Here is a 16,545-nt window from a genome sequence, read left to right on the forward strand (position 1 = left end):
TTCTATAATGGATGGACCAATTCACAGCTCCAGCAACAGTGTATTAACAGTGTTTCTATTTTCCCATAGTCCCTCCAGCATTTGTCATTTTCCTTTTTTTGTCGATTTTGCCAATCTGATAAGTATGAAGTCAAACCTAATGGTTGCTTTGTCTTTTTCTATTTATTGGTGATTTGGAGCATTTTTTTATGTTGGTATTGTAGGTTTTTCCTTACCTGTTCATCTCTTTGGACCATTTATTAATTAATAAATCTTTCTCTGTCTTGTAAAAAGAATCATTTCCCTATATATATCTTGCATATGAGAACCTGATCATAAAAATGCTGCAAAGATTTTTCCCTCCTGTTTATTTCCTTTCTAATTTTAGCTGAATTGATTTTGTTTGTACAACTTTGATACAATTTTCTGTATCAGAATTATACATTTTTATCATCTTTGATCTTCCCTATATCATGTCTGGTCATGAATTTTTTCCCCCATCCTTAAATATGAAAGGTAATTTTTTTATTTCTCCTCTAGTTGTTTATAATGACACCTTTTATGTTTAAATCTTATCCATGAAGAATTTATTTTAATATGTAGTATGAAATGTTAGTATATCCTGAGTTTCTCCCAGCCTGCTTTCCTGTTTTCCCAACTGTTTTTTGTTAAATAGTAAGTTTTTACTCCAGTAGCTGGGGTCTTTGGGTTTACCAAACACTTGACTACTATGCTTGTTACCTCTCCAAGTTTTTGCAGACGTGTTTTTATCACAGGGCTTCTTAACCTTTTTGTGTGTCATAGACTCCTAGCATTTTGGTGAAGCCTATGAAGCCCTTCTCAGAATAATATTTTTTTTTTCTTCTTGGAGGGCAATTGGGGTAAAGTAACTTGCCCAAGGTTACACAGCTAGTATTTTTGTATATTTTAAATCAGTATTCTTCTCTGCCTAGCCCCTTTGCTTGTCAAGATGATCAAGAGTTCTGGACTCTGTAAAACCTTTTCATTGTGGGGAGCATTTTATATCAATTAAATTTCTAGAGGAAAATGTTGATCATCTATGTCATTATCTTTTCCATTGTTTTTTTTTGCTATTTTTTTTTTATTAATAGTTTGTTTGAATAGGTCAGGTTGGATGTTATAATTTCATAGCTATAGTCTCAGGTTTATAATTGCTTCTGACTTCAGGGTGTGTTTATCTTTGCCCTAGCAAGTCAGTGATCTATCTATATACTCATAGCTGATTCATTAATGAGTCCTACATCAGTCATTTTTTGCCCATAGTCAACCACTTTTTGTGTGTGGAGGTTTGGTGCCTGCCATGCTTCACATCTCCGAGCTCTTTTTGAAGGAAGTATGTATGACACATTGGCAGGAGACCTCCATGAATTCTACAAACCTTTGACCTTTATCATTTCTTGATCCTTAACCAAGTTTTCTGACACTTTTTTAATTGTGCTTCTTTATTTCCTGCTCCTCTCCTCCCCCAACTTTGCGTTGAATTTACAGAGTGTGCACGCATAACTTGACTTGGGAGGATCTTGTCAAGTTGTTTGTAGACTTCCACTACCTCTTCATCTTCTGCAGCAAATATCGGCATATAAACTGCAGTTATCTTCACAGTAATGCTATGCTCATCATGAGTGTTGCGAGGCAAGATGGTCTCATCTCTGTCTGATGAATTTTCTTCTCTTTGGGCCCAAGATAAAACCAGTTGCTCCAACCCTCTTACTCTTACCTCTCTAAGCAAGCCATTCTTTCATTTAACAGCAACTACCTTATGTCCTGGTTTCTACTGCAGTGAGATCAATATTGACATGTTGTATGTCTGTCAGCTCTTTGGTCACTGGACAAGGTTCTCACCTAAAGGCTAACTATTTCTAGACAATTTGCATACATACTGCTTCCTTACCTTCTTGGCCACTGCCACCATCACTACAGAAGCAGAAAGGGACCGGCTGTATAGGACTCATGCTTATTTCAAATTGGGGTTTGTTTCCCAGGTTGTCTTAGCCAAAGAATTCCCTGCCTAGAGGCCAGCTGATGACAGCCCAGTATATTGAGCCCAGTACATTGGGCTGTGCTGGTTCTCTGGGAGCAGACACATAGCTTATCATTGGGTTAAGACTTAGAGTCTTGGGGCGACCAGGTAGCACAGCGAGTAAGAGCACCGGCTCCAGTGTCAGGATGACCTGGGGATTGAATCCTGGGCTCAGACACTTAGCACCCACCCAGAAACACCTGGCCATGTAACCTTGAGCAAGTTACTTAACCCCAATTGCTTAGGGGCAGCCAGGTGGCTCAGCGAGTAAGAGCACCACCTCCAGAGTTGGGATGACCTGGATCAAATCCGGGCTCAGATACTCAGCACCACAGCCAGAAATAACTGGCTGTGTAACCTTGAGCAAGTTACTTAACCCTGATTGCTTAAAAAAAAAAAAGATTTAGAGCCTTTTTAGTGCATTAGAAACCATCAGTACATGTAGTCTACTGGCCTAGCCTCTGAGAGCCCAGGGTCACCTCTGGGCCATAATGTTACTTTGGAGTAGGATTCATGTTGAGAGGAATTCTCAGTTAGAGGTAAAAATACTCTGATGTAAGAAAAAATTAGTGTGGGCACAAGAAAATTTAAGGTTTCATTTATCAGGTTCAAACTTCATGGGATGGAATAGATTTCAATTAGCGTTGCTCTAAAGTAATTCAAGTAGGTTAAGCCTAAAATTGTAAATAGAATATTTTTAATATAGAGAATAATTTTTAAGTGAGGATTCATGTGGAAACAGAAATGTCCAGTTTCCCATCAAAAGTGAATATTGATAACCCCTAGAAATCAAAGACAGTAAGAAAATTCCCATATAAACTATAAATTCATAGCAGGTTTTTTGGCGGTAGCAAAGAACTGGAAACAAAGTAGATGTCCATCAATTGGGGAATGGATACATAAACCTTTGTTTGTGAATGCAATGGAATGTTATTGCATAGTAAGAAGCCATGAATAAGAATTCCAAGCATGGAGAGAGTACATCATGCACCGAATGAAATGAACAGAAAAAGGAAAACTCTACACAATGGCTATAACACTGAGTAGAGCCAGAAAATATCGAACTTTGTATAATTATAATGATCAAGTGTGACCCAGGTGAAGAATTCAGAAAATGCACCACCCTCCCTTCTTTGTGGGGGTAGGGAGCTCTCGGTGTGAAATCTGGCTGATGTTTGGTTTGGCTAAAGTGTTTTTTTCCTTTGTTACAAGTAATCAATCACTGACTGGGGAGCTGAGAGGAGATTCGGAAATCAATGCTATGAAAACTAAAAGGCATTATTAATAAACATTTCTGTGAAAATATTAGATATATACATTGGAATACAGTTGAAGTAAATCTTACTCTAGCTGAGGTGGCTCTGAAGTTCTTTCGTTCTGATTATTCTTTTTGAGTTTTCAATGTTTGCCCTTTGCCTGATTCTGCAGTAATCACTCTTTTTGTAGTGACATCTTCAGCTGTTACTATGTGAATTTGCTGAGTTCATAGAAATATGGTTTCAAGTCGGAGGTACAGATGGTTCAAGAGAGTCTTTCTTTAAAGAACAAGTATCTTGCTTAATTAGTGAAAGTGGCGCATGAAATACGCCATGAAAGTGAGCTGGCTGAGTAAAATATTTGCTGGTTTTATATAGAATTGCATGGATATATGATGTGTAAAAAAGAGAAAGAAAATTGTACTATGTTCTCTGCTGTGCTCTTTTGTATTTATAAATATGAGTCCCTCACCAACTGGCTACATAACCTTGGGCAAGCTAATGTCTCTGGGGAACCAGGCACCTCAACCTGTAAAATGAGGGAGTTGGATCTGATCATCTCTAAGATCCCTTGAAACCAACTCCCCCCAAACAATATGGGATTCTTTGACATGACTACATAAAAACTTAGTCAGCTTTCTGGAACCCTTGGTGCATATGTTCTAGCGTAGTTGTTTTCCAGATGATTAAAAGTGGAAATTTCTTTGAGACAGTACTTTATTGTGACCATTTTGGATGAACGCATGTTTAACCTTTTTTATACACCCGTGTGTGTATGTACACACACATGAGCATATGCATATATATATACCTGCATGTGTGTGTGTGTGTGTGTGTGTGTGTGTGTGTGTGTTTGCGTTGGGATTGGAACCTGGGGCCTTCTTGCCCTCTTAGTTAATTCTTGTTCCACCAGACCTGGTTGTTTCTATATTCCTTGAGGCCTGTTAGCTTATGTTCCGTTGTTGGGTTATAGAGAGCTCCAAACTGGCAGTGTTTTTCAGTTTCTCTATCTTCCCACCCCCATCTCCACCTGTTGAAATCCTTCCCATCCTCCAAAGTCCTGCTCTGAAATGGCCTTTTCCCCTCTCTCTAGACTGCTCCTATCTCTGAAATCTCACAAAATATCTTATTTCCATTTGAGAAATTAGTCTTTTCATCTCTATTTTTTCTCCAGTACCATGTGCATGTGGTTTAATACTGTCTTCAAGTGGGATGGTAGTAGAAAAGAACTGAACTTGCAATCCAAGTGCCTGAGGCAGTCTGGCTCCTCCCCTCACTACTTCTTGGGCTTTGGACAACTCGCTTCTCTGTAGCCTCAGTTTCCTTCCAGAAAAATAAAGGGGTTAGACTAGATCAGAGGTGTCAGATAACTTAGCCCATGGCCAATAATCAAAAATACACTAAAACTGTTTTCAAATTGAGTCCATACGCAGCCCTCAGGATCCTTCTGTACAGATTAGTGGCCACTGCTTCTGTTTGAGTTTCATACCCTTGGACTGGATGATCTCTAAGGTTTCTTATAGCTTTACATCAGAACAAATGATCCTCCATCAACAAATTCAGTCTAACAGATTATTAAAGAATTAGTCATAAAAACAAGGAAATAGTGTCAGAGGAAGCCAAGCAGCTTAAAGAGAAGGGAGCAGAACCAGAAGGGTGTTTGCTACGATGGCGGTGACGTTTGTGCAGAAGGAAGGACTTTGGACTCTGATGAATGCTGGGACCCATCCCAGATCCAGATCACTGAAGATGAGACTCACCACTTGTGCCCTGCCAGCGTCATGATAAACCCAAAATGGAGAGTTCGGGGCATGGCCAGCGTAGGAATGTGTGTTACGCTCTTTACATGCTTATGACGACAGTTTTGTTTTTAGGATTATTTTTGTTTTCTTTTTGTTCAGTGGTGTATGAGAGGGACAGATTGTAAATACATGCAAAAATAAAGTATTTTTTTTAAACTAAATGTGCCTGTACATGAGGAAAGCAGTTGATAAGCATTTATTAAATGATTGTTATGTACCAGGAATTGTGCCAAGTGCTGGGGCTACAGCAAAAGCCCAAAACCTGGTCCCTTGCTTAAGAAGCTCACATGCGAATGGGGGAGACAACATGTAAAGAACCATTTCTGTATAAGGTATATGTAGTAGGAATGGCAGGTAGCTTTGGGTCAGATACTAGCAGGGAGAACACTAGCAAAGCAACACTGGCAGGAAGTGGGATGTGAGCTGAGTCTTGAAGGGAGCCAGGATGCTTACGTGAGGAGGGAAAGCTTTTAAGGCATGTGGACAGCCAGTCAAAAGAGTTGGAATCCAAAAGTGGAGAGCAGTATAAGACAAACAGAAAGAAAACCATGGTGGCCAGAGTGTCGAGTGCATAGAAGGGAGGAAAGTATACAGACTTGAAAGGGCTTCAAGTATAAAACAGGACTTTCTGTTTGATCCTGGAGTTTATTGAGCAGGGCCATGATATGGTCAGAACTGCTTTTTGGCAGTGGAGAGGAAGATTGCCCAGAGCAGGAGAGAGAGCTGAAGGAGGGAGATAAAGGCTATTGGAATTGTCTAGATGTGGGATAATGAAGGTCTGCCCCAGGGCAGTAGCTGTAAGAGCAGAAAAATGGGGACATTTATGAGAGATGTTATAAAGGTAAGAGTAACAAGGCTTGGTGACAGATTGGATATGTGGGGTGATCATGGGTGAGGAGATGAAGATAACACTGAGGTTGCAAACCTCAGTGACCAAGAGGATGGTAGTGCCCTCAACAGAAATAAGGGAGGGCTTGGGATGAAAGAGGATGCTTTCAACTTTGGATGTGTTGAAGTGCAGATGTCTATAGGACATCTACTTCAGAATATTTAATAGGCAATGATGTCAGACTGGATGTCAAGAGAGAGAGATTAGGGCTAGAAATTAGAATCAGCTGCAAAGAAATTGAACCCATGGGAGTTGATGAGATCGACAAAAAAGATAGTATATAAGGAGAGACATGAGAGCCCAGGACTGAGTTTTGGGGAGCACCCACAATTAGTGGGCTTGAACTATATGAAGATACAGCAAAGAAAGTTGAGAAAAATTGGTGGATAGAAATACGGGAGACAATGTAATGAGCATTTCCAGAGCAGAGGATGTGCAGAAAGAAAGGCTTTCAGGTATCAAAAACAGCTTTTATGTAAAGAAAGATGAGTATGTATGAGGTGCAAGAATGAAACCTTCCTGCCCTTAAAGAGGTTAGAGTCTTTTGTGAAGGTACAGCTGTATACATGCAGGTAAATTCAAGTAAGTGATTTGAGGGAGGGAGAGAATATTAGTAACTGAGAGATCAGTTCAAGGAACTTCACAGAGAAGGTGGCATAGAAGCTTATCCCTGAAACAAGAGAAGAAAAGGCAGTCTTGATATAAGGTTTGTGCCAATGTGGGAGAAGTATCAAGTCCCAGAAACAAGGAATAGCTCAGCTCATTAAGAATCTGAGTGGGTTCATGATTTAATAGGTTTGTTTACTACTTCTGGTTGTACTTAGCGTAGCTCATCAATTGTGATTTTCACCAGTGTCTTTCCATAAATACCATGTAGACCATCTACCCAACGTACTGGAGATATTCAATTGGCTCTTTTACCACTTGGTGGTACTGAAGTACCAGCCCAACGCTGACACTCCCCACAATTGCCCATGGACAACTTTGCTCACAGGTGTTTGTTAAGTAAATGGATAATCTGCTGTGGATTTGGAAACTAGATTAACAAATTTGTAGAATCATATGAGAAATAGCATTCACTTTGAGAGAAGACCTAAGTTCCTTCTAGCTCATTTACATCTACTATGACAGTTGTTCCTTAGATCCTGGTACTCAGCAGTATTCAGTAAATACATTCAAGTTCCTACTATGTGCCAGGCACTATGCTAATTAGGGGTTGGGGATACAAACAAAGCCTCCCCCAACCCCCACAAAATAGGATGGATTATAAAATGTTGGTAGGTCATGTTTGGTTGAAGAACCAACCATAAGATACAGTGGTAGAAGTTTACAACTTTAAGAAGTGAGTATTCAGTGAAGTATTTTAGTAAAACTTTCATAATAGAAGGAAGGAGTTCCTTTTCTGGAATCTGTGGACTTCTCTTTTTTGGTAAACTTTTAGGTACATAAGATTGCTTACAAAATCACTCAGAATTTCATTGTTCTAGTGCAGCCTATACTGTACAGGATTCCTCCTACAATCTCATAAATAATTGGTCATCTGGCTTGTGCATTCTATCATCCCAAAAGTGATCAGGGGGGAAAGGGACCCACTCCCTACTGAGGCAGTCTGTTCCTTCTTTACATTTCTTAACTGCTCTCATTATTAAGGTTTTCCTTATATTGAGCTGAAATCTTCCTCCCTGCATTGACTTTTTAGTCCTGTATTCCCAGACCAAGCAGAACGAGTGTCCTTCCTCTCTAAGACATTGATCATTCCCAGTTCTTCAGCTTCTTCAGTCAGTCTTTGTGTGGCAAGTCCCACCACTCCTAGACTTGTTTCATCCTGTGAATGTCCCTTTTAAAAGACATTGCACAGAACTGAACACAGCATTCAAGGCGTCCTGACCAGAGCAGCCTGTGAACAAATGAGCTTTGTTGGCAGCCATGTCACATTATTGACATATAGTGAATTTTAGTTTGCTGGAAAAAACATTGTATTTGGATTCATTTTAGATTTGTCTTCGTTTACAGGAGGAGGACCTGAGTTTCACGTAAGTTACTTGGTTTGCCCAAGATACACAGTCAACTCAAGTCAACAAGCATTTATTAAGTACTTACTAGATGCAGGGTACAGCACTGAGCATTGTTACAGTTACAATTACAAGCCATAGTACAATCTCTTACCCTCAAAGGGCTCACTGGATATGAGAAAAGACAATACATAGAAAGGAAGCTACTTTTTATTTTTTAAATGTTTTTGGTCTTTATCAATTTGTTTGTTTACTTTTAGTTTACAAGATTCAGTTCCACAATTCCTTGAGTTTCAAATTTTCTCCCCCTCCCCCCCCCCCCCCCCCCATTAGGCATACAGTCAAGTATAGGATCTGCAAATAGTTTCACATTAGACATTAGTCAGGTAATAAAGAAGGATTGTATCAGAAGGAATGAATAATGGGAAAGAGGAAACAAAACCAAACAAGAAAAAGAAAGAGAGCAGGTAGTTTGCTTCAATCTGCATTCAAACTCTGTTCTTTCTAGTTCTTTCTCTGAATGTAGACATCTCTCTCCATCATGAGTCTTTTGGAGTTGACTTATAACCCTGCATTGCTGAGAAGAGTCCAGTCTATCAAAGTTGGTCATCACACATACGTTGTGTCTGTAATTGTGTACAAATTTCTCCTGGTTCTGCTCTTCTCACTCAGCATCAGTTCTTATAAGCCTCTCCAGGTAAATATGAAGTCCATCCATCTGCTCCTTGTATTCTTATAGCACCATAGTATTCTATTATACTCATATACCACAACTTGTTTAGCCATTCCCCAATTGATGGGAACCCCCTTAATTTCCAATACTTTGCCACCACAAAAAGAGCTGCTATAAATATTTTAGTACATATGGGTCTTCCTCCCACTTCTATGGTTTCTTTGGGATATAACCCTAGAAGTGGTATTGCTGGGTCGAAGGGTATGAAATTACTTACAGCCCTTTGGGCATATTTCCAGATTGCTCTCCAGAATGGTTGAATCAGTTCACAGCTCCACCAGCAATGCATTAATGTTCCAATTTTTCAACATCCTCTCCAGCATCTGTCATTTTCTTGTTTTGGCATCTTAGCCAATCTGACTGGTGAGATGTGGTACCTCAGAGTTGTTTTGATTTGCATTTCTCTAATCAATAGCGATTTAGAGCATTTTTTCATATGCTTATAGATATCTTTCATTTCTTCCTCTGAAAACTGCCTGTTCATATCCTTTGACCATTTATCAATTGGGGAATGACTTGTATTCTGATAGATATAACTCAATTCTCTGTATATTTTAGAAATGAGTCCTTTGTCAGAGACATAGGTTGTAAAGATTCTTTCCCAATTTACCACTTTCCTCTTAATCTTGGTTACATTGGCTTTGTTTGAAAAGAAACTTTTCAATTTAATGTAATAAAAATTGTCCATTTTGCATTTTATAATGCTCTCTAATTCTTGTTTGGTCATAAAGTCTTCCCCTCTCCATAAATCTGACAGATAAACTATTCGTTGCTTTCCCAGATTGCTTACGGTATCAACCCTTATACCTAGATCATGTATCCATTTAGACTTGATTTTGGTATACTGTGTTAGATAATGGTCTATGCCCAGTTTCTGCCATACTATCTACCAGTTTTCCCAGCAGTTTTTGTCAAATAGTGAGTTCATATCCCAAAAACTGAGGTCTTTGGGTTTATCAAACAGTAGATTGCTATAGTATAGACTACTGAGTCTCGTGTACCCAATCTATTCCATTGATCCACTACTCTATTCCTCAGCCAGTACCAAGTAGTTTTGATAACTGCTGCTTTATAGTACAGATTAAAATCTGGTATAGCTAGTCCACCATCCCTGGCATTTCTTTTCATTAATTCCCTTGATATTCTGGACCTTTTGTTCTTCTAAATGAATTTTGTTACTATTTTTTCTAGCTCTATAAAGTAATTTTTTGGTAGACTGATTGTTATGGCACTAAATATGTTATTTAATTTAGGTAAAATTGTCATTTTTATTATATTAGCTCAACCCAGCCATGAGCATTTGATGTTTTTCTAATTAGTTAGATCTGACTTCATTTGTGTGAAAAGTGTTTTGTAGTTGTATTCATATAGGTCCTGGGTTTGTTTTGGCAGGTAGATTCCCAAATATTTTATAATGTCTACAGTAACTTTAAATGGGATTTCTCTTTCTATCTCTTGCTGTTGGATTTCATTAGAAATATATAGGAATGCCGAGGATTTATATGGGTTCATTTTATATCCTGCAACTTTGCCAAATTTATATATTGTCTCAAGTAGTTTTTTACTTGATTCTCTAGGATTCTCTAAGTATATCATCATAACATCTGCAAAGAGTGATAGCTTGGTCTCTTCTTTGCCTAATTTGATTCCTTTGATTTCTTATTCTTTAATTGCTATTGCTAACATTTCTAGTACCAGATTGAATAAGAGGGGTGATAGTGGGCACCTTTGTTTCACCCCTGATCTTATTGGAAATGCTTCTAGCTTATCCCCACTACATAAAGATGCTCCCTGTTATTTTAAAGAAGACTCCATTTATTCCTATACTTTCTAGTGTTTTTAATAGGAATGGATGTTGTATTTTGTCAAAAGCCTTTTCTGCATCTATTGAGGTAATCATGTGGTTTCTGCTAGTTTTATTGTTGATATGATCAATTACACTGATGGTTTTCCTAATATTAAACCACCCTTGCATTCCTGGAACAAATCCTACCTGATCAAAGTGTATTATTCTTGGTGATAAGTTGCTGTAGTCTTTTTGCTAATATTTTATTTAAAATTTTTGCATCTATATTCGTGAGGGAAATTGGTCTATAATTTTCTTTCTCCATTTTATCTCTTCCTGATTTAGATATGAGTACCATATTTGTGTCATGAAAAGAATTTGATAGGACTCCACTAATTTTCCCAAATAGTTTGTAGAGTATTGGAATCAGTTGTTCTTTAAATGTTTGATAGAATTCACTTAGTAAAGCCGTCTGGCCCTGGAGATTTTTTCCTAGGGAGTTCACTGATGGATGGCTTGTTCGATTTCTTTTTCTGAGATGGGGTTATTTAAGTCATTTACTTCCTCTTCAGTTAATCTGGGCAATTTATATTTTTGTAAATATTCATCCATTTGACTAAGATTGTCAAATTTATGTGCATACAATTTGGCAAAATAATTCCTAATTATTGTTTTACTTTCCTTTTCATTGGAGGTAGATTCACTCTTTTAATTTTTGATATTCATAATTTGTTTTTTTTCTTTCTTTTTTTATCATATTGACTAAGGGTCTTTCAATTTTATTGGCTTTTTCATAAAACCAGCTCTCAGTTTTATTTATTAATTCAATAGTTTTCTTAATTTCAATTTTATTAATATCCTTTGGTTTTCATTATTTCTAGTTTAGCATTTAATTGGGGATTTTCAATTAGTTCTTTTTCTAGCTTTTTCAATTGCATGCCCAATTCATTGACCTCCATTTTCTCTAATTTATTCATGTATGCACTCAGGGATATAAAACTTCCCCTAAGAACTGCCTTTGTTGCAACTTACAAATTTTGGTATGTTGTCTCATTATTGTCATTCTCTTGAATGAAGTTACTGATTGTTTCTATAATTTCTTGTTTGACCCACCCATTCTTTAGTATTAAATTGTTTAGTTTCCAATTAGTTTTTAGTCCATCTTTCCTTGGCCCTTTATTGCATATGATTTTTATTGCATCATGACCTGAGAATGATTCATTTAATATTTTTGCCTTTCTGCACTGAATTGTGAGGTTTTTATGCCCTACTAGCACATGGTCGATTTTTATGTATGTGCCATGTACTACTAAAAAAAAGGTATATTCCTTTTTATTCCCCTTCAGTTTTCTCCAGAGATCTATCATATCAAGCCTCTCTAAAATTCTATTCACCTCCTTAACTTCTTTCTTGTTTATTTTGAGGTTAGATTTATCAAGTTCAGAGAGGGAGAGATTGAGGTCCCCTACTAGTATAGTTTTGCTTTCTATTTCTTCCTCTAATTTCCTTAACTTCTCTAGGAATTTGGATGCTATACCACTTTGTGCATATATGTTAAGTAATGATGTTGCTTCATTCTTGATGGTGCCTTTTAGCAGGATATAGTATCCTTCCTTCTCTCTTTTAATTAGACCTATTTTTGCTTTTGCTTTATCTGAGATAAGGATTGCTACCCCTGCTTTTTTTTACTTTAGCTGAAGCATAATACATTCTTTAAGCTACTTTTTATGATGGCTAAGAACTGTAAATTGAAGGGTTGCCCATCAACTGGGGAATAGCCAGTCTGTGGTATATGTGATGGAATATTATTGTGCTATAAAAATACAAGCAGAATGATTTCAGAAAAACCTAGAAAGAGTTACATAAACTGATGCAAAGGGAAGTGAACAGAACCAGGAGAACATTGCACACAGTAATAGCAATATTGTATAATGAAGTACTGTGAGTGATTTAGCTATTCCCAGCAATACAGTGATCTAAGGTAATCCCAAAGGACTAATGATAAAGTATAGTATCCACCTCCAGAGAAAGAACTGATACTGTTTGAATAACAACTGAAACATGCTATTTTTCACTTTCTTTCATTCTTTTTCTCTTATTCAAGTCTTCTTGTACAAAATGACTAATATGGAAATGCTTTACATGACTGCACATCTGTAATTATATCTGATTGCTCACTGTCTTGGGAGGGGTATAGAATTTGGAGCTCAAAACTTAAAAAAAAACAAATGTTAAAAATTATTTTAACATGTAATTGGAGAAAAAATAAATTTTTTTAAAAGAAAGCTGAAAAGGTGGAAGGAGTGGAGAGAGATAAAGGCACCCATTGTGAGGGGCAGTGTAGAGAAAATTTGGGACAGTCAGGTCTGCAAGAGAGTGCATTTTGGGAAAGGAATGAAGATGGGGTTGCCTAGGCTTCCTCCTTAATGGAAATTCCGGAAGGAACTTGCCAATCAGAAGGCAAAGCCACAGGGTTGGAGGACATTCCCAAAGTATTAACTTTAAGGGTTAGAGTGAGCTTCCAGAGTTAAGAGGTTTTCTGTACCATTTTAGAGAAAATCCAGTAATTGGAATCAGGAGTACAGGAAGCAAAACCCAGGTCTTCCTAGCCCTGAATAAAGGCATTATTCCTGTCCTTTGGTGGCTATATAAACAATAATTAAAGTTTCCTTATCTCAGATATTATAGTATCTGAGATTATTCCCATCAGTGTCAGTTGGTGGCTTTAAAATGGCAAAGTAAACACGTTTAATCTGATCTTCCTACCTCCTTTTCCATGTTCCTCTCAGACATCCTAATTGCCCCTCTTCCATGTTCAGAGCCTCACCATGGTCCTGACCAGAGCCTGCTTCCTCTTATATATAATTTCATGCTAAATAAGTGACTGCCCATCGTAACCTTTTTATGGTATTTTGGATTTTATTTTATTTATTTTTATTTTTTTGCTTTTTTGGAGGGGGGAAGGTAGGGCAATTGGGGTTAAGTGACTTGTCCAAGGTCACACAGCTAGTTTTGTGTTAAGTGTCTGAGGCTGGATTTGAACTCAGGTCCAGCCGCCCCAAGGTATTTTGTATTTTAAAAGATCTTATTGACCCAATTTAATTTCTGATTAGAAGAATGTATGAAAAACTTTTATGGATCCAGGGACCCTTGCGGTGTCTCAAACATCTTTGTGCTCCCCAAACACCCACTTGCAGCAATGTGGTATGTTAGTACGAGCACTGGTTTTGGAGCCGGAAGATGAATGTTTGTACTAGCCAGGAGACCTTGAGTAATTTTTCTCATTTGTAAAATGGATCAGTTTTACTCAGTGATCTTTTAAGGTTTTTTTCAATTCAAAGTGCTCATGTTTCTAAACTGGACACCTTCCTGCTAATAGGTTTTCAGCCCTTTGCTTATATCATTTGTCATATGACCTCTTGATAATGTACCTGGATGTTTTGTCTCCATTAGCAGGACAGTTCTTAGGAGCAGTTTTTAGAAAAAGTAGTACTATTGACTCTTTCTTACTAGTGAGGGGATTTTTTCTCCTGGTAGTGTCTCATTGTCAGTAAATGATGTCACAGTATATCTTGATCAGGCTAGGTCCTCTGTTAGAACCTGCCATCCGATAACCCTGAGGCTGTTCTTTCCAAACCAAGGCTTAGTCCTGAGGCTCCAGTTGTGGTTAGGTCAGCTGTTACTTTATCTCAACACAACCCCTGAGTTCTGGGTTCCTGATCAGATCTGGTGGAACTTGGGGTTCCCCAGAGCCTTTAAGGGACCTGTGCCAGCTCAGCTGTCTTTGCAGCTTGCATACTTTAGGGAAAGCATTGTGGAGAATCTGCACCTGCCAACCTGACAGCTGCCAAGCACCAAATGCCATTGTAGCAACTGTTGGCTCAGTCGAGTACAGGAGCCCTATTGCTTCTCTAATCACTCTTCCCGAATTAGTTAGCTCGCCTCTAAGAGTCAGCACTGAGAACAGGTAGCAGATTCAGAAGCACACTGCGTACTTGCTGGAGATGTGGCCGGAAGCCTACTTTGGCAGTGAGAGTGCAATCAAAGTATTGAAGAGTTTAGAAGGCCCATGCTGGCAGTGCCAGCAGTCAGAACTCCTATAATGTGCTTTGAATGCCCCCTGCTTGTCTAGTACTTTGTAAATATACCTCTCCCAGGTGCTTTCTGCTGCTGCCCATCAGTGATTTGTACTTTATCCCGCTGATACCTGAGCAGACACGTGGCCTCCAGGCATTGCTGGCCTGCAGACTCCCCAGCCGGAGTCTTCGTCAGGGTTGGTGTTCTTTTCTCTGCTTCATTCAGGAATGTTGAGAAAATGCTGGAGAAAGTACAGTCTGTTCTGAGCACATCTTAGTTCTACACATGTGACTTTTTAATGAAACTTGAACTTGCTTTTTTGCCTTCTGGGTTGTGAAATACGTGGCAGTGAGGTGTAGGCGGTTACATAGTGAGCAGCTTTCCAAGCTGCTTAGACACAGGAGATTTTCCTGCCTTCGCCACATTAGAGTAGAGAAGGCCTGATAGTGATGTGGGAGCTACTGCAGCATCTGGTCTTTCTGAACAAACCCAAGCCTTGAGGTGTTTGCATGTTTAATAAATGTGCGAAGGATAAAAAAGTACAGCAAGTAGACCCATAGCATTCAGTGTTTAATTTATATATGCCTTTTAAAACTTGGAGGTAAATTTCCACGTGAATTTCGACTTGTTGGGGACTGGAGAAAATGTGACACCGTACAAAGTGAAACCTTTGGTCATAGTCTTTGAGGATATGATTTTTTTTTCTTTTTTATGATATGAGCTATTCATTTTTGTTGATAAATTTTATTTTGCAAAATCCTTTTCAGTGGGCATAATACTTTCCTTTATTTAAAGGGTAGGTGAAGCAGCCTGTAACAATTGCAACCTATACCATGCATATTTTCTGCATTTATAGTTTATCATATTTTTAACAGAAAGGAAGTGTATTTTAATCCTAAATGGAACCAACGTTGGCCATTGTATTTGACCAAATTTCTGTTTTCTTTCAGTGTTGTCTTCGTTGATTACTGTCATTTACTGTCAATTACTGTCATCATCGTAGGTAATGTTCTTTTAGTTCTGCTTTCTTTGCTCAGTATCAAGTTATCCAGTGTTTCTCTGAATTCTTTGTTGTCATTAGGCATAGTGCAGTAATCTTCTGTTATACTAATATGACAGAATTTGCTCAGACATGCACCAGCCATTGGGCACATGATTTGTTTCTAGCTCTTCACTCTAGCAAATAGTGCTATGAATATTTTGGTACATGTTTTTCAGTGGTATCTCACACATTGTGACCCCATTTAGGATTTTCTTGGCAAAGATTTTGGAGGGGTTTACCATTTCCTTCTTCAGCTCATTTTACAGATGAGGAAACTGAGGCAAACTGTTGTGATTTACCCAGGGTCTTACAACTAGTGTATCTAAAGTGTCCGAAGTCAGATTTGAACTCAGGAAAATTAGTCTTCCTGACTTCCGACCCAGTCCTCTATCCACTGCTCCCCCTGGTTATCATTTTACACATATAAAACCTTTATTTCTGCCATTGACTTATTTGGGGTATAAAATATCCCATAGCAAAATCACTAGATCAAAGGGTATGAACACTTTAGAAACATTTCTTGAATAATTCCAAAATGTTTTCCAGATGCAGTTAGATCAGGAAGTGTAGTTTGGAAATGTGAGTGAAAGTTCACTGGCAATGGCCTATGTTCTCTCCAGGAGGTCCTCCTGGTAGGAGAACGGGCTTAGAAAATTGTGAATCGAGGCAGATGTTCCAGTGCTGCTTCAGTGATTACATGTGCCTTCTCTTCAGAAAAAGAAAAACTTGGGAGTATGGATGTTGGGGCAGGTAAAAGAAGGAATTAGATTCAAGCATAGGCAAAGTATTTCCTCAAGAATAAACAAGGCCTAACCCTGAGACTGTTAACAGGTTTTTTGGAAAAAAGGTAATAGAGCTGGCGGGGCCTTGAAGAAACATGTGCAACTTAGGCTGATTTTCTTGGAGGTCACAAGTTGGTTTTTTCAGG

The 16,545-nt window shown here is 38.3% G+C and overlaps 1 protein-coding gene across 5 annotated transcripts in view; it reads left to right on the top strand.

The window, feature by feature from the left end:
* The window catches only part of TTC17 (tetratricopeptide repeat domain 17), a 123,990-nt gene that overhangs the window by 13,834 nt on the left and 93,611 nt on the right, over positions 1-16,545 (top strand). Inside the window, exon 2 of one of the 5 annotated variants that reach the window (XM_069091455.1) lies at positions 15,526-15,578. The exons of the other annotated variants lie outside the window; for them this stretch is intronic. The gene's annotated coding sequence lies outside the window, so the exon portion shown is untranslated. The remainder of the gene's footprint in view (positions 1-15,525; positions 15,579-16,545) is intronic. 5 annotated transcript variants of the gene reach the window in all.

The sequence above is a fragment of the Petaurus breviceps genome, unplaced genomic scaffold (assembly GCF_028583685.1).
Source record: "Petaurus breviceps papuanus isolate PSGF00001 unplaced genomic scaffold, PetGlider_PUasm1.0 188, whole genome shotgun sequence".
In the NCBI taxonomy this organism is placed as follows: domain Eukaryota; kingdom Metazoa; phylum Chordata; class Mammalia; order Diprotodontia; family Petauridae; genus Petaurus; species Petaurus breviceps.